The sequence below is a fragment of the Mustela nivalis genome (genome assembly GCF_964662115.1).
Source record: "Mustela nivalis genome assembly, chromosome: 20".
NCBI classification, from domain to species: Eukaryota; Metazoa; Chordata; class Mammalia; order Carnivora; family Mustelidae; genus Mustela; species Mustela nivalis.
The window spans coordinates 13312433-13340033 of NC_139039.1; the positions used below are offsets into that span (position 1 = coordinate 13312433).

The 27601-nt window shown below is 40.8% G+C and overlaps 1 protein-coding gene across 4 annotated transcripts in view; it reads right to left on the reverse strand.

The window, feature by feature from the left end:
- Window positions 1-27601, reverse strand: part of NRG1 (neuregulin 1) — a gene marked incomplete at its 3' end in the record, with an annotated part of 1102492 nt that overhangs the window by 278908 nt on the left and 795983 nt on the right. The gene's annotated exons all lie outside the window — the stretch shown is intronic.

Here is a 27601-nt window from a genome sequence, read left to right on the forward strand (position 1 = left end):
GTGTCATTCGTCAAGATAACTCAGCAAATGAAGCCAAAAGGAAGACAGTGGAACAAAGTCATCCCTGTTAGGATTTTGTCCCCCATATTCAAACCAGAAACCAAACTGAGACATTTTATTCACTCCACTGGACAGGGAGTTAAGCCACATATCCTAAGAGACCAGAGACTAAGTTAATCATTCTTACCATCCAGCCCTACTTTTTGGCTTAGTGCTTCTTTTTATCCTTTCTTCCTCTACCACCGTCCCACCTCGTCTTGGACATTTTTAAATGGCAACCGAGAGATGTAAATGCTAGAATGAGGCTGGCGGTTTCAGAACTACATACATTTAGTGTTTTATAATCATAAGACCATGATGACTCTTCTCTTGAAACAAGACACCCTCCTCCAAATCGTCACATTCGTTAGGGTCCCAGTGGTGTTGATGACGCTAAACCACTCCCGGAGAACCAGAGTTTGAGCCTTATTCTTTCTGGGGTCGAATGCGATGAACTCTCAGTGGTAGTCGTTGACCTCTGATTCAGGCCATCTTGCAGCCGGCTTTCCGGAATGAGAGCATCCTTCACGGCTTTGTTCTGCCCTTGTGGAGCCCTTGAAAAGCTGAGGATACTTTGCAGAGGGATGGGTCCCAGTGAGGCGATCGGACTTGTTGCTAGAATGAATATTAACTTGATTGGCTTTCTGCTTCCATAATCATCAATCCTCCCCTGGAATTGTATTCACATTTTATGAACTCTCTGTCTCGTCGGCTCCTTTGATCTACAGACATTGTCTTCCAGTTGGGCCTTTGCCTGCCTCCCAACTCATCAGCCCCTGAATCCATCTAAATAATGTGCTACATAAGAACTTAGTGTTTCCCAAATAACAAAAGATGGATCTGAATGCTTCAGTGCACCATGAAAGGCTGCCCAAACCATCAATCTTGCTGGCTCTTGTAGAGGTCAAGAGACGAGAGGGCCAGCTGGCCAATCAATTAACCACAAGATTCAGTTTGGTGCTAAAGAAAAGCTACCCTGTGTTATTTCTTTCCAGCAACATAACTGTCAATATTTATAGCAGGTCATATATAAAGACTGAACAAAATGGGGGGAGTTACTGTCAAGAGTAGCAAATGCTAAAATCACTGGTCATTCTCACTCGTTGCCAAAAGAGTCAGAGCTACACAACGTAGAGCTTCTTGAATCAAACTGAACACATATGGAGCTTCCAGAAAAGAAACTTCCTGGTGCCCACCTGTAAGAGGGTACGCTCATCTTTGTCCACAATCATCATGGTTGCCTCAATGTAAGTTACAAAGAAACTTCCCATATGGTCTCTTGGAATGAAACCTTTCTATAATTGTATGGGATCCATGGTATTGTTAGTGCCTGGGAGCACATAAAAGAGAAAAATTAATTAATTACCTAATTATCTATAGCTTATGAAAGAAGACAGTATCAGCAGGGAAGGCCCTGCAGAATGAATTCTTTCTTTCAAATATGACCCTCTGCTCTCTCTCTTAGGTCGAGTTCTAGAATCTGTACACACCTTACTCTTATTCTTCATACCATTTGGTCCTTCTTTTCCACCATTTGTTCTTGTTTTCACAGAGAGAAAGATGGGTGTCTTCTCCAACAGACTTTCTTCTCCTCACAATTTTGGTCACATACATTTTAAAAAATATTTTATGTATTTATTTGGAAGAAAGAGTGAGCAAGAGAGAGCACACGAGCAGGGGCAGAGGGAGAGGGAGAAGCAGACTCCCTGCTCAGCAGGGAGCCTGACCTGGGGCTCAATCCCAGGGCCCTGGGATCATGATCTGAGCCAAAGGCAGACGCTTAACTAGCTGAGCCACCCAGGTGCCCCCACATAAGTGTTTTTTTTTTTTTAATCAATTTCCATTTCCCTTATTTCCACATACTCAGCCACCTAATAATTTTTCTACTCTGTAGGATCCTGATACTACCTGTTCAATTTTTACCACTCCTCCATAATACAGACACATTTTTCCTCATTTTTGAGAAAAGAAATTAAAAACTGGAGCCCTGATTTAATTGACATAAATCACCCAAACCATCTAAGTTAATGCCTGGTCTATAACCATCAATAATGATTAGTATTGTCACATGACTTAACTTGTCCAAGATCATATTAACTGTGAGTGACCGAGTCAAGATTTGAGCTTCAATTTATTCAACACCCAAGTCCCATTTTTCCCCATCTGCCATTTTTTCTAGTCAGAAGTACATTTATTCTTAAGTCAGGAATGATCTAAAACTAAAAAGAGAGAGGGTATTAGAAGAAACCTTCAAAGGAAGACATCAAGCAGTAGTGCCCAGTGAACTTGGGAGCCATGGTAAGAGTGGAAGAAACAGCTGGTGACTCTTGGGGTTCTTGACAAGGTGGTGAGTAAGGGAGGGAGAATTAGTGTCAAAAAATTAAAGATAGTAGGTTTCCAGGGAGGGAAACATTGTCATCTGTGTCTTCTCAGTGCTAATACTCTACACTAATGGGGAGCAATTTTGTGTGTTTTGCATGAATAAACCAAAATCCTCACAAAAATCAAATGAGACAAAATCAGCAGAACATCTGGTATGGCTCCTGCCATGTAGGACCTGTTCCATAACGTAAAAACAGCGGCCATAGAAACAGGAATAGCACTGAATGCCGCTCCTGGGCCGAACCAGAAGTGGGAGCCTTGGTACCTGGTAGGGAGGGGAATACTTTGGGGAGTATTGTTGTGACTATGGAATAGAGACTTCATGGGAGTGAGTGTAAACTTGAGATTCTCGAATCTGTTTCTACTGTTGCCAGCTCCCAGAAAGTCTCCTCTTACCATAGTCATTCCTCAAGCCAGAGGTTTTAAGGAATTCTCAGAATGTTTGGAGGGATGAGCAAGGTTGTTAGAATAAGCATATGGATACTCAAGATGACTCTGGTAAATAACATTTTGGTTTAATTTCACAAGATTCTTCTCTCTAAAGTGTTAGGGAACATGTTTGTGCCCATCGGAACTGTCTGTCTGGGCAGGAATATATTTACTATAAACACATATTAAATGAAAAGGCATCTCAATAGGGAGGTGTCCAGGGGTCAGGATGCCAAAAAAGAACATATAAGAATGGGAAGCCTGGGTGCTGTAAGCCTGGGTGTTGTAAGCCTGAGGAAACCATTAAAAATGGAGGAAGTATCTCATTAACCAGGTATATGAGGATTGGAGAAGAACTGATAGATTTGGTTGGGTCTAGAATCCAGGATGAAACCAGAAAATGAAAGACTAAGCCTTATGTTACATAGTATGTTATAGTGGAAAGGGTCTGATTATGACTTTGGCTTCCTGGTCCAAGATCTTAAACATTGCTTAAACATTATTTATATATTTTTTTTATTTCTATATTTTATTTATTTATTTATTTATTTATTTGATTTTATAAGGCAGATGCTTAACCTACTGAGCCACCCAGGTGCCCTGGGATTGCTTATATATTTTGAAGGAAAAGGATGACTTTTTATTTTAAGGCTTTACTTTCCTTATCTTTAAAACTAAGGGACTAGATTATATATTACTCACTAGATTGTCTCTAAAGACCATTCTACTTCTAGGGACACCTTGGTGGCTCAGTCATTTGAACATCTGACTTTGGCTCAGTTCATGATTTCTGCTTCCTGGATTAAGCCCTGTGTGGGGCTCTGAGCTCAGCAATGAGTCTGTTTGTCTCTCTCTGATCCACCCCTTCTCATTCTCTCTCTTTCTAATACGTAAATAAAATCTTAAAAAAAAAAAAAAAGATCATTCCAGTTCTAAAATCCCATCACTGTGCACTAAGGTAAATCAAATTCAATGAGTATCCTTTATGCAGAAAACACTGTTTTTTCAAGTAAGGATAGTAACAAGCAGGTGGGTATCCATTTATCCAGCCCCTTCTTTGTACTAAAGTTCATATGTACATATGTCATCTCTGATCCCTTCAACAACTCAATTTGAAAAAAGAGGTTCAGTCATGATGTAACTTGTTTAAGGTCAAAGTGGATTCAAACTCATCTTCAAAGACTTCATTCTTTCTCCTTCATCCTACACCCTAAAAGCCCCCATCCATTCGTCATTAATAGACTTGTATCTTCCAAATAGCCGACGATCAAAACACAGAGGGAAGATTATCAAGAAATCCAAGGAGAAAACTGGTGAGTAACAGAATTGTAAAGAAGGAGTCATTAAACAAATAAGGACTTAACTTTGTATTCTCACCAGATGACTCCCACTTCCTCCCACTTGGCCTCAGCACTTTTTCCTGGTGTTCCTCGTGGGGCAGGCAGTAGGAAGAAGGAGGGAGAGCAAAATAAATCAAACAGCAACAAAAATCCTATAAGCTGCATATAACAAAGTACAAAACATGCTCACAGATAATCTGAGCCTCCAGAGTAAGTATTATTACCCCTACCTAAAGGTGATGAGACCTTGGACCAGAAAAGTCAACTCTTGCTCAAGGTCACAAAAACAGGACTTCAAAGAACACGATCTTCCAACTCTTCTGGTGTCCTTTACACTTTTGTAGCAACAGAAAACTGCATTTGAAGAAGATGGATGTGTACAAAATAGATTTCATTGGGGACTGGTATGAGGGGAAATAAAGGACAAAGGCCAAGACCTCAAGGTCAGGATCTTTGGAAATAAGCTCCTACTCCCCACCACAATTTATCCCTTGGTAAGCCATGTGGAAATTACAGAGGCTTTTTAAGCAGTGGAGATACCTGATGGGGTACTGCCTGCACCAGTTCGATCATGTGCCTGTAAGGGGAGAAAGTGAGTACCCAACTCCCTCTTCTCTCGGTTGAAATATGGGGAGTGCTGACAGCCCACGTGTTCATGGACACTTTCTCATCGGGAGCTTTCTTTTCATATCCAGTCTCCAAATGTTTAAGCATCATCCCTAAAGTTGGCCATAAAAAAGCCAAACAACTGTCCAGAACTTAGAATTGTTAATAAAATCATCTTTTTCCTCCCACCTCTTTGGAGTGAGAAGGTAAGTTGACTCAAGAGAAGACATTTAACAATAAAAGTCCCCCCCCCCCATTTTAATGTTTAAATACTACCAATGTTAAGTATTCAGCAATGGTACAGAATCTTATAAGATTTTTTTTTTCATTTTTAAAAAAATAAGCCTTGTCTTCAAATGCTTTTTGTTTATTTCTTACTAAGCCCACGTAGATTGTACTTGGATCACCTATTGTGTAAAATGAGCATTTTTAAATGAAGTCAAGGAAGAAGGAGACCTTTCACTGGCTTGGTACCATGACTGATGAAGATTGATCTATAATCACAACCCTCTTATCAGAAAAGTCAATTAAAAACAATCCACCAAAAATGTAAATGTGACAAATTACAAAATGGAGGGGGAAAAAACAGACCCATGTGGGTCCAAAAAAAAGTGATTAGAAATGGATTTTCTGATAGAAAAGGAGCATCAGGTCAAGACAGTGTGCCCTTCCATCCGCTATGTCTCATAGATGAAGAATTCTATTGTTTCTAAAAAAGATAACTGAATAGAAGCAAAGATAAGCCCATCGATCCGAGTCAAACTAAAACAGCTTGCAGGGAAATAGCTGCTTACATGTCTACAGGCATAAATGCCTCCAAGTATTGGTGACTTCTGGAAAGACCCAGTGAGGGCAAGGACACGGGTTATAAAAGATTCCTAAAAGCCTAGCTGCAGTTCTGGTGCATCAATCATTCAATAGCATATCAATCAAAATGTGAAATTTCTAAAATAGTTAAAACTATACTTTAGTTCATCTCTTTAAGATCCAGCTTATTAAAAAATCAAGAGACTCATTCTTACAGTAGCTCATAGATCTTTCCAAAGGGTGGTGAGAACTATTTTTAAAACAAAAGAAAAAGAGGCGCCTGGGTGGGTCAGTGGGTTAAAACCTCTGCCTTTGGCTCAGGTCATGATCCCAGGGTCCTGGGATAGAGCCCCGCATCGGGCTCTCTGCTCAGCGGGGAGCCTGCTTCCTCCTCTCTCTCTGTCTGCCTCTCTGCCTACTTGTGATCTCTGTCTGTCAAATAAGTAAATAAAATCTAAAAAAAAAAAAAAAAAAAAAAAAAAAAAACAAATGAAAGAAAAAAAAAGAAAAGAAATTCAAGCACAAGGCTAGAGTCAGAGGCAATTCTCTGTTTTGTGGTTTACGTGATGGAATGAAGAGTCCGTTTTAAGAAGAATTTTACCACTGGAATTGCGAATTATTTCATTATTTCATTAACTAGGGATCCCCTGGCAATGGGAGGAAAATGAAGTCTGAGAGGTAAGGGTGGTACTTGTTTCCTTAAATTAAACTTCCCTGGGAAGAGTAGGGGTATCTGATAAGGTACAGCTCACAAGTATCAGGACAGGGTTTGGTACCTGCAAACACAAGTAGCGTGTTTCCGACCTTCCCTCCCTCTCTCAGACTCCCATCCCAAAGGAATCCTAATTTTTATATTCTGTTGGGAGAGAAAAAGTACTTCTGGAAATAGAAAAGGTTGAATCAGCTTAGACACAAGTAAAAGGGTTTAGAATCCACTTTCTACATGGAGTGGGTTAAACATTTTCCAATTATTTGCTCTTATTCCCTCATTCATTTGTCTTGATGATTGTCTAAGTCTCTCATGCCTCTGCTCTCTTTGCTTAGCATCCTTGACTCCTTGAAGGTTAGCATCTCGAGGTTCGTGTTCCACTCCCTGACAACTCATATTATCTGCTAACTTTTGCTGAGGTTTACATGTGTATCAGGCACTCCCTGGAGCACTTTTCAGGCACAATCTTACTCAATCCTCACTAAAAGGAGATCAGGTTGGTACAGTTACGATCTCTGTTTTACATGGGAGGACATTGAGACTTCCAGAGACTTCCAGTCTAACCTACACACCTCAGCGGGTGGGAGACAATATAGTGATTGGAGCCCCTTCCATTGGAGTTTGGGGCCCAGATTAGGCTTCCTACAGCCTGTCCACAACTACCAACAAGAATAGCACAAGTTTTCCTTTTCCTCTGACACCAAATTTGGCCCAACGTCCATGGCACTCTTCACAAATATCTCTGACAATCTCACTTCCTGTTGGTTTTGGCTGCCCTGCTAGATAGGGATCCACTCTGGCTTCGCTCTGTTGGTAGGTCGAACATAGTGCTTGGAAGGTATCTGTGAATGAATGAATGCATAAATGAATGATCTCCTCAATGGCTTCAACCCATTGTTCATACTCTGTCCCTGTACTTGGCTTTCTACGTTATCCTCTGGAGAAGAAACTTCAAATATGGAAGTGGATAAAAACAAATATTGATAGTGTGAGCGTAGTAAGCCCCTCTCCTGGGTTCTCAATAAACAAGGTACTTCTTGCTATAAAGAAAACCATATGCTAGATAGCTCAGATGTGTATATATACAGATGTTAATTAGTGACCGCTCAGAGAACAGCATACACAGAAAAAAGTGGCAAACAGGAAAGTCATTTTCCAATGTGACTGAAAGTGGTTGGAAAAGTACATAAAAAGGAAATTTTCTATAGAGAATATATATATACTTTTTTTTTTTAAAAAAAGAGAAATAAGAGACATTTAAGTTATTCAAAGAAATGTTAACAACAGATGTAGAAGTTAAGCTAACTTGCATACATGGGGCAAAATTGCAGGAAGAATGATTTCTGGGTGATAAAAACATTGACAAGGCAGCTATAAGTTAAGGGGGGGGTGTGGTCAAGTAGCTGTTTGGAGAGCTTTTTTTTCTTTAAGTTGGAGCCAAGATTTGTGCCTGGAAATACAGACTGAAAGGGTTTCTCAAGCACCAACGAAAAGAATTAACTTCAGTTGACCTCGGGTTACAAAAAGACAAAGCTAGGAAGAAAAACAAGATTTATCCCTTAAAGAAAGGCAGCGCTGGACTCTAATTACTTTGTGTCCCTGTAAATTTCTATCTCTAAGAGTGAGTATCCCCCGCGGCGCCCCCCCCCAACCCGGCCCCTTGCAGGAAAGTCATTTCTTTGGCTCTCATGGTTGGCTTAGTGTGATACACAGGCTAACTGTGTGACTAGTCAGTCAATAAAGGGAAAGAAAGGACTGAGGGATTAGGAGGCAGGGGGCTCCAATCCCTAGAGCATTCCATACTATTTAATATGTTGTGTTTATTGCCCGCTCAAAGATGGGCCAACGAGACAGCTTCCTGAAGTCTTTTGTGTTGGGTCTGTATCTATCATTGGGGTTTTCAAAGTACTTGAGAGATACTGTGGCAGCTCTATGCATGGGACAATTTCATGCAGGGAAGGGAGAGAATTGGCAGTCTGCAGGCCAGCATATATGAAGAGCTAGGGTGGAGGGAGCCAGACCATAAATTGTTCCAGGTGCTTTCTAACACCATTGGCCTTTCACACTGCTTCTGGCTCCCACAGCCCTCTAACTGGGTCTCTCCTGTAGGTTCTTACCCACTTACACAGACTTGGGGGTTTGCCTCTACATTGTTTGTTCTTTCAAAAAAGATTTGGTGCCTATTTCTATATACCCTAGCACAATATATGACCCCTCCTAGGAACTCAGCAATTGCTTTTTTAATGAATAAGTGAGCTCCATAAATTGAGGTCTATGAAAAAATTTCTCATGCTTGGAAAGAAATGATCTTATGCAGCAGCTGTGTGTTGGACTGCTTGGCATCTGTTGAAAGATCCAGCAAGGACAGACCCATAAGAGATCACCCTAGTGGAGTCAGGGCAAGAGTTCTGGTCTACAGCACACATGCATGTGGGCTCTGGGACTAAGAAGAAGGCTCTGAAAGGGGCTGGTGGAGACAACTTTTCTTCCTTCTCAGTTAGCTAATTGATTTGCCAAATAACTCTTGAAATTCCACCCTAACTATTACACTTCACTTTTGAAGAAATGGGAACCCAGAGAGTTACTTCCCGTAACATGACTTGTGTCAATGCTCTCATAAGAACTCTGGAATATAGTCATATGCCATCTTAGATGCCACCAGTAATCATCCAGCCATTGGATAGTTGTATTTTTTTTTTAACTGAAGGAATATTATCATCAGAGAAAATTTGAAATGTAAAGAAGTAGAGAGAAAAGTAATAATAGAAATTGCTGGAAGGGGCAGCACCTGGGTGGCCCAGTCCATTAAACATCAGTTCAGGTCACCATCTCAGGGTTCTCTGAAATGGCCAGGGAGAGAAAATGCCAAAAACCCACATCATGGGAACAGGGTGTCCCTGTTCATACATCCATATGTCCCTGTTCACATGTTCCCTGAAACATACAGTTTTACTTCTTCTGCTAGATTTTTGGGAACTTAGCTTTAGACGTTTTCTAAGTACGAACCTCTTGTTTTATGAAGAAGATACTGAAACCCAGAGAGGTGATGCACATTTCCCTTAATTAGTAGAGGTCTGTGGCTGTTATAGTTTTTATTTTAATTAACTAACTAATTAATTATATATTAATTAAAATTACCCACCAGAGGTCACACTCGCATTGATACAACCGTTACAAGCATAACTGCGTTCAGCCACTGCGTGGATCCCTAAACCATTGCCGTAGTCTTCTATGTCTCTGAGTACTTGCAGCCAGTCTTCCTCCAAAAGAGCTTTCTGCAGGGCTCTCTTCATTTTAAGACTTGCTGCTTCCCTTCTAAGAATCGCACCCCTTCCCCTTAAACCTCTGAATCTCACGTTTCTTGGTATGACTTCAAAGATCTTTATCATCTACTCCTTAGTTATCCTGTCTCGGGGCCACACACCTTCCTCCCTCTATTTGCATAAACTCTTCTCTGTATCAGAGATATTCTCTCCCACCTGTCTTTTGCCCAGGTCCTTAAGGTTTTGATCACTAGATAACTTCTATGCAAAGCTTCCTCTGCCAAACTCAATCCTCTCTCTCATCTTACAGCTCTGCTGGCACACCTCTCCTGCAGCTCTGTTCCAATCTTAGTATCTTCTACTTTTACACAATATGAGCTCAAATAATTCTTGACTAAATAAGTGAGTGACTACTAGTCATATAATTGTCAATAAATATGCTGTAAACTGATGTTGATTTTCTTCAAACTGACGTTAAATTTTAAAAGAACATTTTGTGAGCTCCTTTGTCTCTGTTGCAATTTTATTACATAAGCTATTTATTCAGACTTGGCTTTATTTATTTACTTTTTTCAGACTTGGCATCTTTTAAAATGATGTCTCTTGGACAATTAATAGTTTAAAGTACTTTCAAAATCCTTCTCAGTAAAACAAGGAATATCATGTGTTTTTGTCCTTGTGTCACTAACACAATACTGAACATTTCTCTAACCAGTGGAATAATATGATTCATAGGGCCTGTGCTGAAATGCCCAGGTAAAGAACTAGCTTACTGTCTCTCAAACGTGACTCATTGTTTGTCTATTTATTAAAATGAAATATGGAATGATGGCTTAATTTTTTCCTAGGACCATTAAAGCCCTGATAACTTTATTGATTCATCCTGTAACAGACTGGCTTTGGACTGATATTATTAGTTTGTTCCTTCCTCACCAAAACAAAAAACAAAGAAACTGACCAAAAAAAACCCTATAAATTATGAAAATCACCAATAAGTAGCAGATTAGGTGTGGAAGGGGTAATTATATAAGGTATTTCTGGTTACATACAGAGACAAAAGCTGGTATGCATTTGTATATTCACATAATTATTTAAAATATTTAAGGTAGATAAATAGCCTTTTCCTGAGCCATCTGATTAACTACACAAGGTTGCAGGCCACATGGTCTATGAGAGGAGCCTGCAACAGGTACCTGTCAGCTAGCCTGTAGCCATTCATACTTATCAGCCTCCGCGTGTTCCCTGCTCAGTGCAGGTCCAGAGTCCAGTGGATGCCTGCAGTGCTCTGGCAGGGGCCCTACATCATGATGGAGAAAGAACAGGTGCCTGTCAGGCCCTTCAAGGCAGGTAGGGGTTCTAACCAGCATTCCCATGAAGTGTGCCCCTCGTGGCTGTTTGTGGGAACTGCAGCTTCTGCAAGGTACCTCTAAGTATTCTGCATTTCACTTCTGGTTTTATATACAAGTAATAGGGAACAATTGAAGAACTACAGTGTTACAAATTTGGAAAACAATACTTAAAAAGAAAAACCATGATGGGAAAATTTGAGAAAAGTAGACCCAAAAAAGAGAGAAAAAATTATAGGAGTGTGTGTGTGTGTGTGTGTGTGTTTATTATGTATGTGTCTTTGTCAACCCTGTCTGGATGGTTTGAACAATGGTGTTTTAACAGTAACATGTTGGCTAGTTAGTACTGATCAGAGGGTTTACCCGAAAAGTTCACATTTAGAGAGTTATTAGATAGTACTGGGGGGGAGCATGAGAATGGAGAGGAAGAAGATAAAAGCTAGTAGTTTTTCTTCCTATAGTCTTGAAGCACCTAATTTTCCAAAACTCATTAAAATGCTATGATTCAAAAGCACTGATAAGTACTAATTTAAAAAAAAGTAAAGATCTCTGTAAGAGGGGACTCCATCATCTCTGTAAGTATTTCATTTTAGAGTGAATATGTTTTTTTTTTTTTAAGATTTTATTTATTTGTCAGAGAGAGGGAGAGAGAGCGAGCACAGGCAGACAGAGTGGCAGGCAGAGGCAGAGGGAGAAGCAGGCTCCCTGCCGAGCAAGGAGCCCGATGTGGGACTCGATCCCAGGACGCTGGGATCATGACCTGAGCCGAAGGCAGCTGCTTAACCAACTGAGCCACCCAGGTGTCCCTAGAGTGAGTATGTTTTAAAATATTTATTTATTTTAAGAGAGAGAGAATGAAGGGAGGGGCAGAGGGAAAGGGAGAGAGAAAATCCTTAAGAAGACAGCCTGCTGAGCATGAAGGCCCAGCACAGGGCTGATCCCACAACCCTGAGACCAGGCCCTGAGCTTAAACCAAGAGTCAGACACTTAACTGACTGAGCCACCCAGGCACCCCTACGGTGAATATTTATCCTGAAAGTCTTTTATCCTGCCTAAATTTTTCATGGTCTTAAAATATCACCTCAACTTTCCTTTTTAGTTTTCATCCAACTCTGGTTAAAAGCAGGAAGTATTTTTTCTTGTGTTATGTCCATGCTTACTTCAAGTCAGTAGGTTAGATGAATCACAATTTCCTTCCAAAAATTATTTAATCAAACAACTAGTTGCTATTTTTTGTAGTATATTAAGGCTTCATTTATTCATAGCAGTAGTTTGATGAGAATAGCAGCTCCTCACAAATAAAGCATAAAACAATACAAAATGAGAATAAATACAAAGATAGAAAGGGAGGAGACCTAGTCTTCCAAGTAGAGCTTCAGGGAATCTGGAAACCAAGTGGCATGGCAACAGGAATCAAAGCTCAAGATTTTCTATAGGGAAGAATTTAAATGCTACTCATTTATTTCTATCTCGAGGTTCTTACAGATAATATACAAGACCGGAAGAAATGAATTATCGGCATGTAAATCTGCAGGAAAAAAATAATACACAGTACTTCCTCCAGGAAGCTAGTCAATTCTAAATGCTCCCATCCTGAAGTTTAGCAGCAAACAGGAACAGAAACAAGGAACTCTTGGAAGGAGAGATGAAATTTTACCCTAGGCTATTTTATCGAACTTATCTGGCAGTTTAAAAGATCGGCAATTTTACAATGGTTGATTAGATTACTGAATATTGGAAGGGCACAGGAAGTTTTCAAGGTGCTTACCCGAAGCTAGATACAGAAAAAGGTTAGTTTGAAGACAGCTCCTCTAAGCCCTTCTACTGAATACAACACATAACAAAGCTCCTTCTTTATAGACAACAGCTGTATTAGTAGACTGGGCAGTTTTAGAAGGCACTTGTTTTGGGGCACCTGGGTAGCTCAGTGGGTTAAACATCCAACTCTTGATTTCAGCTCAGGTCATGGTCTGAAGGATTGTGGGATCAGCCCTGCACTCATCAGCTCTATGCTGGGCTCCGTGCTCAGTGGGGGAGTCTGCTGGAGATTCTCTCTCTCCCTCTCCCTCTGCTCCTCCCCCAGCTCACTTGAGCTCACTCTCTTGCTTTCCCTAAAATAAATTAATAAATCTTTTTTAAAAAGGCATTTTTTTCTCTATGTAGACTGTAGTTGAAATTAGATCAGAAGACATGTCTTTTGTAAACCAGTCTCCCATAATATGGATATTTCTTATTTATACCAGACTTTAAGAGATTTTTTTAGATATGGTGTTTTTGTTGGTGTTGTTTTTTAGCACACTTACAAGACAAGGTGAATGAGCTTGAAGGGTAGGTGCCTTACAGACATCATCTATTATATTCTCCCATTATCCACCAATCAGAGCCAGAATTCTGAGGAAATTCTATTTCACTGAGAAAGGAAAAATACAGAATGTTCATTGAACTCATAAGGGTTAATGATAGAGTCTTGCCTTCAAAAGTTCAGTGATCCTGCCTCCCTTGTCATCACTTTTTTAGAGCTCGGGAAAAAAGTACAATCTGCTAGGATGTATTGTCTGTAACCATCTAGACACAGACTTCACGCTGGGTTGTGTTTCTCCTATATGAATAGAATGCTTGGCTTTTCTTCATTTCTTGGATAAGTCTTACAGTGGAGTCAAAAGACACAAAAAGAAACGAGCAGGGATGTAGAAAAAAAGAAAATATATTCTACATTCAAATGAAGGACTGGGGATAGAGAACTCTCACTTTTTATTGTATTGTGCTCTTGGAAATTATTTGGAAATTATTTGAAAGCAGAATCAGTGAAAGACAGGTTCCCCACCCTGACGCCCATCCCCCACCCTGAGGCTGCAGTTACCCACTTTCCTTCATAGGCTGGCAGAACAAAACGCTGACCGAGATTACAAATGGATCTACAAAAACTGATGAATCAGGCCCTGATACTAAAAAATGAGTAGATCTAGCTAGCAAAAAGTGAAATAGAGGTGATTTTCAAGCATCAAGTGTTCCAAGTTGAAAGGCATTCAGGTTCACTGATGTTTGATCTCAAATTGTAAACTTTGACAGGTAGTTAAAAGCCCATCCCGGAAAGTGTTTCAACGGGTCACCACAGTGATTCTTAATGCTCGCAGCTTGGACCTGCTAATGACCCACAGCTCACTTCAGTTAAATGTTAAATGTTTAGTCACTTTCATCTGTGAAGACAGAACCTGCTTTTTCATCAGCTCGGTAAGAGATGAGACAGCCATATACAGATAAACGGTCGCCGCAATGTTATTAATTTGCATAAGCAATAAGCCAAAAATATCATCTGACCCACTTTAGGTCATGTTTGTAATTATTTTCATTCATTAATTCTGTGTTTCTTGAGTACCATCTATATGTACAGGACTGTTCCAAGGGCTAGAATTAGGGTCATAAACATGCAGATCAAGTCCTCCTCTTAGGGAGCCTCCCTTCTTTTTCAAGGGTAGGAGATGGTAGGAGATGGGCGAAAGAAAAATCAGTAAAATGGGGTAAATGTTCTGTGTTTAATTAACTTAAGGTGCTCTGATGTTCAATGACTGGTAGTGACCCCGGACTGAGATCAGAGAAGGCCACTCTGAGGGTGTGATATTAAATCTGAGTCTTAAATGACAGATGTCAGCCTTCTGCAGATCTTAGAAGACAGTGTTCTAGCTATAGGAACTAGCAAGTGCAAAGGCCCTGAGGCCTGAAGTTGGGGGTTGTAGCAGAACAGCAACAAATACATTTTCAGTGATTTTAGAGCATAGGAGATGAGTGGGGGAGGGACAGGAAATGAGATCAAAGATGGGCCAGGATAAGGAGTTTAGATTTTGTTTTACATGTAGTAAAAAGCTGTTGAAGACTTTAAATATGAAATTAACACAATCTAATGTATATTTTAAAGAGATCATTCTCGCTGTTCTAGGGAGGAGTCATTGAAGGGAGCAAATGTAAAATCAAAAGAATGAGTTTGGACACCACTGCTAAATGAGCAAGAGATGATAATGGCTCAGGCTAAGGAGAAAAAGGAGAGAGAGAGGAGGATTCTGGGAACATTTGGAATTAGATACTATAGGCTATGTTGATGGATTAGGAGTGGGAAGAGAGTGAGGGAAGGAGAGGAAGCTCTCCCAGCTGGGTGACTTGAGGAACTGGGTTGATAGCGGTGGTATTTACCCAGATGACAAGGCCGGCAGAAGGGCGGGGGAAAAGACAGGAGTTGTGTTTTGACTGTGCTGAACAGAGCTGCCTAACCCGCCCATGAGCCTGGTGTTCTGGGAGTCAGGGACAAGAATGGAGTGTGGGGTGACATCAGGAAGTACGCGGTACTTAAAGCCATCTGACTGTGTGCAGTTAGGGGGAGAATGAGGCCCTGGAACCCTTGGACATTTGGAAGTCAAATAGAGGAGAAAGAGACAAGAACACTGAGAATGAAGAGCCAGTGAAGTAGAAAGAAAACTGGGAAAGAGATTTCATTAAAAAAAAAAAAAAATCAGAGTTTTGCTTAGCAGGGGATCTGGCTGATCCTTTCCTCCCCTTAGCTGTACGGGGGTGGAGGTGGGGGGTGGGGGTGGGGGTGAGGGGTGGGGGTGGGGCCAAGGCAAACTCCAGAGTAAATGTAAGTAAATGTTTCCTGGTCATGCTAATCACGTGAATGAGCTTAACCTCACAAATAATATGTTTATTTATTCCTCATGGATGACTTCTGGAAGAAGGGAGAGGAAGCAGAGACATTAGGAAACAGGCTTCAGGTACAACAAAGATATAAAGAGTGTGGATATCGGAACAGGATGAAATCTCACGCCCACATTCATCAAGCAAACCCTGCTGGAAATAGAAGGAAAACAGACGGAAATATAGTCGTAGTGGGAGACTTTAATTCTCCTCTCTCAGCCTATGATGGATCAAGTTTTGGCTTTTGAGGTCTGAAATGAGTGGGATAAAGTATCTTACTACTTTATTCTTTTCCTAGCTTTTCATGCTTTCTTTGAGCACGGGAAGGGTCAGCTCGGTAAGAGCAGAGCAAAACGGTCTGAGCATGGTTCCAACACACCGTTTAAGTTCTCCATGTGCTGAAGGCCGAACTTTCTAGAGCTACAGAGAATCAACGTTGACGAAGGTGCCTTTACCTCCGAAGGTGACCGGGAGCACATACATATGTATCCCCTCTGTATACGTGCACACCAGCTAGACTCTCCTCCCTCCTGGTCCCTATGCCTCCCGAAGACAAAATACAACCAAATCCCTTTCAGAACAGCCTCTCAATCCCTACACCAGGTCCTGGCTGCGGACTGGTTTGTGCTGAAAACCATGCAAAGGAAGAAAGGAATCCTGCCATTGAAGATAAAAGATTGAATTCGAAACATCTTCTTTTTGCTAGTCATTGCTTAGTCTTTAATCAAAGAGCAATCATACTAATTTTTTTTTGAGTGAAGCTAGTGAAAAGGAAATCTGAATTGGGATTTCTATTTCCTTTCCCATTTCTAAGGAGTCCTCTATTCCAGTTTCTACTGTTTGGGTGGGAAAATTCGGGATGGGGCTTTCTACAGGGATGCAAAATAGGAGTGCCCTGGGAAAGGGAGTAATGACAAAAGCACTTTGCAGAAAGGAGTCAGGAGCCATATGTGACCGGACATGACACCTCACGTGATCAGCGGCCATGGTTTTTGCTTATTATTGTATGTGGAAGAAGGTCTGGCAAACAAGAGATGCCCTAGAGATGAAATGTAGGCTGCCCTGTGATTGTCTGCAACGGAGCCCAGAGACACACTTTCTGAGAGATATCTCTCCTCTTTCAGCAGCTAGGAACAACAATGTCATATATTTTTCTCAGGTGCTTTTGTTTTTTTTTATTATTTTTTATTTTTTAAAAAATTTTATCCATTTATTTGACAGACAGAAATCACAAGCAGGCAGAGAGGCAGGCAGAGAGGATGAAGCAGGCTCCCTGCTGAGCAGAGAGAGCCGGATGCGGGGCTTGATCCCAGGACCCTGAGATCATGACCAGAGCCGAAGGCAGAGAGGCTCGGGTGCTTTTGAAAAATAAAATCAACTTCGCTTTGTGAAGGAAGGGAATATGAGCGAGCGAGAGTTCAGATCATGAAGACTGTAGGTCAGAACACACGGCTGAATTTGTGTGAAACAGAAGGGTGGAAAATACATTGCTTTTCACTTACAGAATTTGCTTTTGTGGAGAAGCAATTCTGTTGATTATACACAGGAAATAATCCTAAAATTAAATAACATAGCTCTGTGAAGAAAAGATTGTTTGAAACAATTTTCCCTCTAAGGACCGCATCCAGTGAAACAATTAGTAAGGATCAAGTAGATTTCACTATTCAGCTGTGATGTGATCTTTCAAGAGGTTTAAAGAAATACGTTGTCATCTGGCTGATTAGGTTCCTCGGCGTTGATTATCGGTCTCATTTGATTATTAACCTAATTGCTATCTGCATCAAGGAAAGCTATTCACTGATTGCTTCTTGATTTTTTAAAAATAGTTTGACTGGTTAATGCAATATCTTTTATTTACCTTGTGTCTTGAGTAGTATCTGCTAGATGGTTGTTTTGATAGAACTTGGAAATGTAATTTATTAGCAAAACCATAGAAATTAGTGGTATGTTATGATTTATGGGTCAAAACGGGCTGTGATGAAATTCACGGAACTCAGAAAAATGGATCCTCAACAGGGAGTTGATTCCATGAGGGGCAATTTGGACTTACTCTACTGTAGCTGATTTTCAGAGATAGAGGGGCTCCAGATAGAGCAATAATCCTTCACTTTATTGCTGTGAAAACAGTGGTTTCATGTTGAATGCACATTTACTTGGTAGGCTTTATTCTCATTGTATTTCCTCTGGCACCTTATTTCATGTCCACAGTAAATCAAATGGAAAAACTGAGATACATCAAGGCAAGCGATTTGCCTACAGTCAGTCTTGCTGTCTAGTCAAGCTACATCAGGGCCTGAATGTTTCTTAGTGTGATTGTGTTCTTTCTGCTCCTGAGCACTGCCAATTGCCTTCTTTCTCAAATGGAAAACTACTGTGGTCCTGGTCGTATTTTTTTTTTTTTTAAGGAGTTTGGATCAAGAAAATCTTCAAAGGGGAGATTTCTTTCATATGAAAATATTTTCATATGAAAAACTAAATAATTTTTGGTTAACAAAGCAGATGGAAAATGAAGCTACATTAAGTTATCCTATAATAGCATAAAAATCCACGTTTTGATGGGAAGTCACTCATTATTTGCTCTGTGTTCCCTCCTATAGTTTTAGCCCCCAAACAGTCACTTAGGGACCAATCCGGGCTGAGGGCTAGTGTGTACCTGTCTCAGTCATGGCTGAACCATCAGGAGAGGACTAGGAAGGAAGAGGGGGACTTGGAGCCCATCAGGGTCTATCCTTTCCCTAACTGAGACTGAGACTGAGACTAAGGAGCTTACATGTTTAATTTCTCTTATATTTGGTTTCTTCTCTCTAACATAAGGAACTTCTCTCTAACATAGGGCTATCGTTAATATCAAACGAAATATGTATCAAAAAACCCCCCCAAAAGTCCATTTATTAGTGGTTTTCAACCCTATCAGATCCAATTTCTCTCTCTCTCTTTCCCTTTTTTTAAAATTTTTTTAGAGAGGGAGAGAGATGCAGGGAGGAGGAGCAGAGGGAGAAAGAGAATCATTAGCAGACGCCATGCACAGCATGGAGCCCAAGGTGGGGCTCGATCTCACCGCCCTGAGATCAGGACCAGACAAAATCAAGAGTTGAATGCTTACCCGCCTGAGCCACTCAGGTGCCTCCCAACATCTCCTTTATATAATAGTTTATAAAGTACCTTAACTGTCTCAAAATGAGATGCATAGATGTTATACTTTAACTACAAAGATACCGTCTTAAATAATCAAAATTAATGCCTGTTATATAAAAAAGAAAGAGGAAAATGATCTGTACAAAAATAATAATATACAGATGTATAGGGCGTCTACAATTCTACAATCCAAATGACTCAGAAATTCAAAACCCTTTTGTAACTCGTTTGACAACAAAACCTGACAGAAACACAGAAGCTGATGTGGTCTTTATTTTTCCCAATTAATGGGACTAGCCCAGAAGGTTTTCTGAAAATAATAATAACATGTTTTCTTTTTTCTTTTCTTTTTCTTAAAAATTTTTTAAAAAGATTTTATTTATTTATTTGACAGAGAGAGATCACAAGTAGGCAGAGAGAGAGAGCAGGAAGCAGGCTCCCTGCTGAGCAGAGAGCCCGATGCGGGACTCGATCCCAGGACCCTGAAATCATGACCTGAGCCGAAGGCAGCGGCTTAACCCACTGAGCCATCCAGGTGCCCCTAATAACATGTTTTCAATTATGGGTGTTCTCCTGGTTTCCACTGATAATGTTAAATAATGTACATAATACAAGAACCAGATTACCTTTAAAAATATATTGGATTCTAAAACACATCTAGTCCCATGAGTTCTAGAGGATTGTAAACTTGTTATAATTATTAACACTTTTATTGTGCTTACTGAATGCCCAGCATTGTTCTAAGCTCTCCCACCTTTCTAATATCAATGAGATAAATATTAGTATTATTCCCATTTAACAGATAAGGAAAATGAGACACAGAAAAGCTAACTGGCTTGCCCAAAGTCACACAGCCAGTATGTGGTAAGAGTGGATGGTAGGAGAAGGTAGGCAGCCTACACGCATGCTTTTACCACTATCCTGTACTGTATCTCAATAGGCACATGGTCAAGCATGATTATTCGAGGAGCTATAGAGAAGTACTCAGATGTCTGCACCTCTTCTTGGAAGGCATACGTTCTTGCATTGTACTGGTGATTTAAAGAACATAAACGATTGGTGTGATAGGGTTCTCTGAAACTATCAAAAATACAAGCTTCTAAGCCAAATAAAATACACGTTTCATTTGATTTACTTGGTGATTGGATGCTTAAAAAATTCAGTATATATTAAACCATCAAAAATTTTATATAAAGCAGAGTTGGGTGATGTGAATGATTGATAGTTTTTCACTTACATATCTGGTGGACATCAAGCATAGATGGGCGGGAAGCAGCAGTTGTGCACTGGGCAGTAACTCTCTTGCTCACCCTTGCCCTGCCCCCTGAATGCTGTAGTCCTCCAGTACTTGCCAATAAAATGAACTTCCAAACTGCCAAAAGCTCCCTAGGCAGTAGATGCTACCCAATGGAGAACTACTGCTATAAATGGTAAACCACCTTATAAATACCAGTTATGGTTCTAGCACTCGTATCAATCAAACCATTCCGTGTTACATCTACAAAGCCTGGGTCAATTCAAATCTACTAATTAGGTTTTCAAAATTTCAACTCCATAATACTATAAGGAAAATGCACATGAACTTGATCACGTAGATTTTATTATCCTCTGTCTTGGTGAGTTTCAAAATTTTATTTTATTTAAAAAAATTTTTTTAAGACTTTATTTATTCATTTGGCTGAGAGAGAGAGAGAGATCACAAGGAGGCAGGCAGAGTGGTGCATGGGTGGGGGGGGAAGCAGGCTCCCTGCTGAGCAGAGAGCCCAATGTGGGGCTCGATCCCAGGACCCTGGGATCATGACCTGAGCCAAAGGCAGAGGCTCAACCCACTGAGCCACCCAGGCACCCAGGCAACCAGGTACCCATAATCTTGGTTGTATGTTGTTTTCTAAAAGAGTCTGCTTTTCTGACAATAAATAATTACCAACAAAATGCACCACATTTTGAGTCACCATCAAGAAAGAAACCCCAAATCAAAAATAATGCCCGTTACTTTTGGCAGTCTAGTTTTCTACCTGTAGGGAAAAGGTGGAAAGAAGGGAGGGAGGGAAGGGAAATATCCAAGAACAAGGTCTTCTTTTTGTTTAATTTTATGAGTATGAGTTCTCTGCACACTATTTCCCTTCTCCACTTTTTAAAATCAAATTCATCCTTAAAGACTGGGCAAACAGTACCTTCTCAGAACTGTTTTCATCCTGATCATGACACCTGCCAGAAGTCATCTTTCTTTCTCTTGGGGGCTTCCATGGTATTCTTTTCAAGACCTATGGGGTCAAATGTGTCACATTTCCTATCTGTCACAATTCTCTATTGATATCATGGTCTTCCCTCTTGTCCTGTAAATATCTTCAATTAAAACATGTTTTATTCATTTCTTCATCCATTTCACAACACCTTCTAGTAGATGTTGGAAAGTAAAGAAGAGGAGAGAGAAATGGGTATTTGTGTATGGGATGTTGGCGAGGAGCGGGTTCTTTTGGACTGAGGTAGCACCGGGCTGGGGGTGGGGAGCAAAATAGTTAACTTCCTGAAGGGAGAACAACAAAGAATTGATTTTTCATTGTCCTCGTTGATAAACTGGGCAAAAAAATTGAATTCTTCTTAAAGGATGATACCACATAATGTACATAAATAAATACATATTTGAAAAGTCTCCCAAGAGGACTTGTCTAGGTTTCTGCCTAGGTTTGACCAAGAAACTCTTCCCTCTTGTCGGCATAAATGAAGTAGGCAAGTCAGGGAACGTGGCAAGCAGGCCTTGGGACGAGGTCTGCCTCTTCCGCTAATCTCACTCACTACTACTGGAGTCTCAACAAACCAAGAAATACCGCAGCTTAGCTCACCTGATGGCCACTTACAAGGAAATGTTACCTTTCTATTCAATTAACATGTAGTTAACACCTGGGCTGTCTCTGAGACCCTTTTCAAGGCACGGTGTGCTTTACAAACCAGAAATTACACTCTTCCCCAAACCATGGACTACCTAGGCTATTCTTCCTGGAGAAAATTAAAGTTCGCCAAGGCCGACGAGGAAAACCCTGAGGTGGACCCCATCCAGTGTTTGTTTTGAAGGCCAACACGAGCTCGTAGCACACTCTGCGGTGCAGGGAGCAGGGAGAGGCTGACGCTGCCCCAACCACAGCTGACCGCTGACCGGGAGAGGGGGCGCAGCTGGAGGCTCCCAGCTCTAGACCGAGCCTCGTTTCTTCCGTTATTATAAATGTTTTAGGTTGGTGTTATTTGTTTGGGGAGTTGAATATCAACAACAATGTTTGAAATGACAAATAATTGCTAGGGGAGAAGCATGTGTTGCCTCAAATTTAACCAAACATTTTATCACAGAAAAGCCTTCTGAACCATATGGTCCTGCCCACCTCCTGAAGGACATTTATAGTTCTCTCTTTCCTATAAACAGTTTAAAGTAACCATGATAAACATTCTGGAGAAAAGCTAAACTTGCATTTGCTACTCCCCTGTTGATTATTTGCAATAATACGGAAATGTTTATGCACGCAGAGGCGAAGTTTACATGGGAGGCCCTAATGCGTACACCCCCTTGAGCGGTGATTTACTGCTCGTTTATGTTGAGAAGGAGAAATAGTGAACACAATTTTCTGTACTGACACAACAGTCCAATAGCTCCTGTGTACTAATCTTCAATAGTTCATCAGTATGACATTAATTTCAAACAGAACATATTAAGGAGAAAGGCATATGTCACCTCAATTTTTGTTTTCCTTCCAATGTGGACCAAAATATTTTTTTCAAAGGAAAAAGTATGATGAAGCTTATTTTTCCAGAAGCATTCCAGATTTTCAAGGAAAGACCTAGAACCTCGGAAAATTCCTCAAAGTCATGGCAAGGTTGAATTGACCTACAGGTATAGAATCTAGTTCCTAACACCTGAAAACACATATACGCACACACTCATACACAAATTAACACAATTTTGTTAACACTTCTTGGAAGTTTCTACTTAATAGTAGACATCAATGGAGAGTGGAATTCTGAAACAAAAAGCGTAGCTAATATCTTATGTAGAATATCTTACATACCACTTTGCCCATTTTCCTTTGCTATGGAACCAGTGTCTACTTGGGATAAATGTTATTAAAGGGAAATTATCAGGAACTGGTAGCTAAAATTTATTAAATATTGTATCAGAGAAAACACTTTTATTTCTTATTTTCCAATGGTTCAAACAACCTAAGGTTCATATCAGACATGAGCAGACATGCGATATGTTCTTGGACTCACAGTAGACCTTTACATATGGGAATATTATCATCTCTATTTCTGTTCTTCCACCGGATCTATCTTTCGAAACATGTAAATGGGTCACAAATGAAATCAAAGCTTCTCAGTGTGGCACCCAAAGATTCCTACGATACAGCCCCGCACTCTTTAGTATTCCTTGGAGAATCCTTCTGTACCTCTCTGTCTATAGTCATACCACCCTCTCATTGTGGAATGCCCTTCCCCCTTTCCCATGTCATGAAATACTACTTGTCGTTCAAGTTTCAACTCAAATACCATCTCTTCTGTGAAGTCTTCCCCATCTTAAAGTTCAAAGCAGCCCCTCTTCGGATTGTGGCATAATTTGACACATTTCCGCTGTAGCACCAAGAACGACCCAGTTTTTATTTACTGCACATTCCATATGTATTTTATCTCCAAGTAGATTTAGAGCTCATTTAAGGCAAACATTGTCTTGTTACCACTGTAGTACATGCTCAATTAAATGTTTATTTTCAGAATAAAATTGACCAGAAGGAAATCCCTTTGATAGATAAATAAACAAACTTCAAATTCCCTAAATGGGTAAAATGAAATAAAACACAACACTAAACAAATAATACAATTGAACTTTAAGGATAGAAAAAAAGTAGTTCCCAATGACCCTGATCCAGAGCTAAACACTCAGTAAAACTAGAGAGTCATTGAGGGCCACAAAATAAAGAATTGCCATAAACAATCCGATCCAGTCTCTGTTTTTATGGGGCCAGAACAGTGGGGATCCCTAGTTTTCCTAATTCAATTGCCACAGACATGAAGTCTTCTTCGAGGCACAAAGAACCACTGGATGGGGCATGAGAGTGATAAAGGCAGCTCTTGAAGAGAGAGGGAAGATTCTCTTCCCCCAGGAAAAAAGGACGCTCCTTGCTCCTGTGCTGGGAAGGTGGGCCTGTTCCTTTTTCACCACACTTTTCTGCCAGAGGGCAATTGCAGGAAGCAGTTTGCTCTGATTTCTGGGTAAAAATTAGAGCCCATGGTACAGTTGCTAAGGCAGAAGGAAGAATAGCAAGGGCTAGGCAAAAAAAAAAAAAGGGGGGGGGGCATGTACTCAAGCAAGGAAGCAGATGGCCCAGATGGTGAGGCATAAAGGGAGAATTAGACAAGAGATTTCTGCTGCAAGTAAAACAAGTTCAAACGTCTACTCCCCTGTCATTTCCCACGATGTTGCACCTTGGGGACATCTGAGAAAAGTATAATTATTATAAAATCAAGAAATGGGAACAGCACTAAGAGATGTCACTGAAAGGCCGAAGAAGATCTGTATATTCCCTCAGGCTTCAAAGAAATCTGCCAGTTTTGTGAAAAAGTAGTTAGGGACAACCCCCCCAGGGACCGTTTTCCAATTTTTCTCCAGAGGGTTCCGGGAGACCTCTTCTCTTTTTCACCAGCCAATGGACCTCTCTTGATTTCAAGTCCTGCACAGGCATTCCGATGAGCAGACAAAACGAGGGTCAGCCCGATCTCTTTCCTAAAACGCTCCTCACCTGGCTGACCCACGGACCCAGACAAAGACGTGAGGCAGCCCTCCCTGCTTCTCATTTGCTATTCATCGGATTCTGCCCTCACTTAATTCTATAGCAACCTTAGCTCACAAGCCTGCCGTGAAAATTAAAGGGGACGAAACCCACGGAATAACGCAGCAAGTGCTCACCCCACACCAGGTGTTCGACCCAATCCTACTGTTTCCGCTTAGGCGCACGGAAGCCCCCACACACGGTCTCCCTCTGTCCTCTCGGGGTCACCGGCCCCCTCACATTGCCAGAGTTCTCAGAGACATTATCCTATCTCAGATTCAATCACAGTTCAATTCCTTTGGCCCCAAGGATCGCTTCTTCTGCCAGCCCATTGCCACCTCAGAACTTCCTATGCCTGCCCCCCCAGCGGCCTCCCCTTCCCGAGCTCGCTGTGCTCTGCCACCACGACGCCATGCTGTGGCGCACGTGGTTTCTTCCCGGAAGTACCGCCTCCCGCTTCCTTTTTTCATGGGGCACGTTCCTCCTTCCTCCTCATGCTCCAAGGCTTAGCTGAAACAGCTTTACTCCATGACACCAACAGACCTAAATATTTATTGCCACAATATAGTTCCAATCTTTGCTTTTATGTCTTTCCTGTTGGGGCTGTGAATTCCAGCATATCTTTTTCATCTTTGATGGTGCCTAGTACACTGCTTGGCACCTAGCAGGTGCTCAATGAATAAAAGGGTGAGTAAATTTTTCTGTGCTCAGATCCAACAAAGTATGCCATCTAAGATTATATTGTTCGTACATCTGAAAGCTTCGACTGAAAAAAAAAAAAAAAACACCTGATAATCAGCAAGTTTGGAATTAACTTTGGCTGTTTTTTTTTTTTTCTTTTTCTGATTTTTTTTTTTTAAATGCTAGAGACCCAACCAAAGCCCCCATTGAGCTCTTTGTATCTTAGTTCTAGCACTAAGCACTTTGCACCATTTTATTTTATTATTTTTAAAAATATTTTATTTATTTATTTGACACAGAGACACAGCCAGAGAGGGAACACAAGCAGAGCGAGTGGGAGAGGAAGAAGCAGGCTTCCCCCGGAGCAAAGAGCCTGATGCAGGGCTCAATCCCAGAACCCTGGGACCCCCAGCTGAAGGCAGATGCTTAAGGGCTGAGCCACCCAGGTGCCCCTACACCACTTTAAACACCACTTTCCTCAATACTCCTCTTTCAACATGTTATTCAGAGTCCCACCTCCCAGTGTTCCTTACATGCCTCCTAAACACACACACTTCTGAATAATCTCCCAAGATAACTCAATGTGCTGATGACCTTCAAGATGAAGCCAGCGTAAACAGTGAGCACTGTTGAGAGAACATGTTCTGGTGTCAGTTTATGCTGGGGGTGGAGGGGTAGCAATAGGACAGAAGAGAACTCTGGGGAGAGTCAGTGGTTCAGAGGAACATCTACAGTAAAAGCTATAACACCCCCCCCCCAAGCCTTGTTTACAAAGAAAAAGAAAATAACTAATTGACGTAGGATGTGGGTGAGCTTGGTTTTCATCTCAATCCTGTTTTGCCTCATCTTGCGGTTGCCTTAGGAGCACATCAGAGCCAACCATTTCCAGCGCTTTAGTGGGTAAAAGGAAATAAAATAAAACAACACAGAGACTTTGGATACTCCTTTCAGACTCAGGCCAGCTAAAAGAGCAATTCCAACTCCCTGAAGCTACTATTATGTAAAAATTATGAAAGTGTCAAATGCAAGATCTTGCCAGATTACGCTCATTTAAGTCCTGGATATTTTATTCCTATTGATTAAAGTAAAGAAACTGGTTAAAAATTCTCTTGAAAGCAAAATGTCAAGCAAGTGGCATTAAGTACCAATCAATGGCAAAAGAAGTCTCAAATAGAAAATTTTCCAGTTCTCTTGGTGGTTTACGTGTCTGAAGTTTTTGTTCAGGTGTGCATATCAACATTACTTGCTGGTAAAAATAAATTTATTTCCTTAGCTTAGACCCAGGTAAGAGTGCCGTGACTAAATGGAGCCATAATTAAACAATCGCTTTTATGGGGTTAGATAAAATCATTTTGTTTTTGCATGCTAAAACATGGTGGGTACTCAAATTGAAGGGAACATATATAACTAAGCTCTGGAAAGCCTGCGTAATATAATCTGGTTAAATATTGAAACTTTGAAATATAAAGTTCTACTGAGGTTAATGATCACCTACAGAAATTTCAACCCCTGATTTACATTTTGTAAAAAGTCCTCATAGAGATTGACGGCAAGAAAGGCATCCCCTCCTTTTTTTTTAAAACAAGGAATCCATTTTTTTAAAAAGATGTATTTCATTCTTTTTAAAAATATTTTATTTATTGGGGCGCCTGGGTGGCTCAGTGGGTTAAGCCGCTGCCTTTGGCTCAGGTCATGATCTCAGGGTCCTGGGATCGAGTCCCCGCATCGGGCTCTCTGCTCAGCAGGGAGCCTGCTTCCTTCTCTCTCTCTCTGCCTGCCTCTCAGTGTACTTGTACTTTCTCTCTGTCAAATAAATAAATAAAATCTAAAAATATATATATATATATATTTTATTTATTTATTTATTTGGCAGACAGAGATCACAAGTAGGCAGAGAGGCAGGCAGAGAAAGAGGGGGAAGCAGGCTCCCTGCTGAGCAGAGATCCAGATGAGGGGCTCGATCCCAAGACCCTGGGATCATGACCTGAGCCAAAGGCAGAGGCCTTAACCCAATGAGCCACCAAGGTGCTCCTATGCAATCCATTTTAAACTGATCTTAAACTTTATTTTTCTGGTTTCCTTTTGGTGAAAATGCAGCTAGCTAAGAAAAGATGAGAGAATCAAATATAAGATAGATGGATCTCTTGGTATTCTTGTACACTGATGTCCCAATATCATCTTTTTATAACCGCATATTGTGTAAATACTTCCCCACTGTGATTAGCCTTGTGTAATTTTATGACCGCAGGAGGCATGTGTCTGAGAATTTGATCATACTACTGCCAATGAAAAGGTAAGAGAGGGCCTCATTCTTCTGGCTGCTGTCATTTTCTGGGCATTTTGGACTTTGGTGCAAAGGATATGGATGAAG